Source organism: Nestor notabilis, unplaced genomic scaffold (genome assembly GCF_000696875.1).
Source record: "Nestor notabilis isolate BGI_N333 unplaced genomic scaffold, ASM69687v1 scaffold4378, whole genome shotgun sequence".
Classification (NCBI taxonomy): domain Eukaryota; kingdom Metazoa; phylum Chordata; class Aves; order Psittaciformes; family Psittacidae; genus Nestor; species Nestor notabilis.
This window is the reverse complement of record NW_009938570.1, coordinates 29,754-30,158: the sequence shown is the minus strand read 5'-3', so window position 1 is coordinate 30,158 and position 405 is coordinate 29,754. Positions and strand designations below refer to the sequence as shown.

The 405-nt window shown below is 33.1% G+C and overlaps 1 protein-coding gene across 1 annotated transcript in view; it reads right to left on the bottom strand.

The window, feature by feature from the left end:
- The window catches only part of LOC104409500 (circadian locomoter output cycles protein kaput), a gene marked incomplete at its 3' end in the record, with an annotated part of 21,352 nt that overhangs the window by 18,934 nt on the left and 2,013 nt on the right, over positions 1–405 (bottom strand). The gene's annotated exons all lie outside the window — the stretch shown is intronic.

The following is a 405-nucleotide window of genomic DNA, read 5'->3' as shown; positions in this document are numbered from 1 at the left end:
CTCTTCCAACCTTTTGCTCTGCCCTCCTACCTTCTCTAACGTAGTCTCCATTACCATCATAACCTGGACTTTGATATCTCATTTTACATGACAGAGAGTCCAGGAGAACATTGTTTTATTAAATGCCACAATAAACAAGTCTGGACTAAACCAATACAAACCTTTTTCTGACTCTGAATTCAGATACATCTTTTCATTTTTATTTTAATTTTTACCTAAAAGACTGCCATAATGTTGAACATTGAACAGATGTAAAATACACTCCTCAGTAGTAATACATTTTATTTAGAAACTGTGCAAACAGAAAGCATCTGGGATACAGTATTTTACAGCTATTCATTATTTTTTTTTCTTGAGCACATTGATATATTAGACATTTGAAGTCACTGTTAGATTGTGATCTCC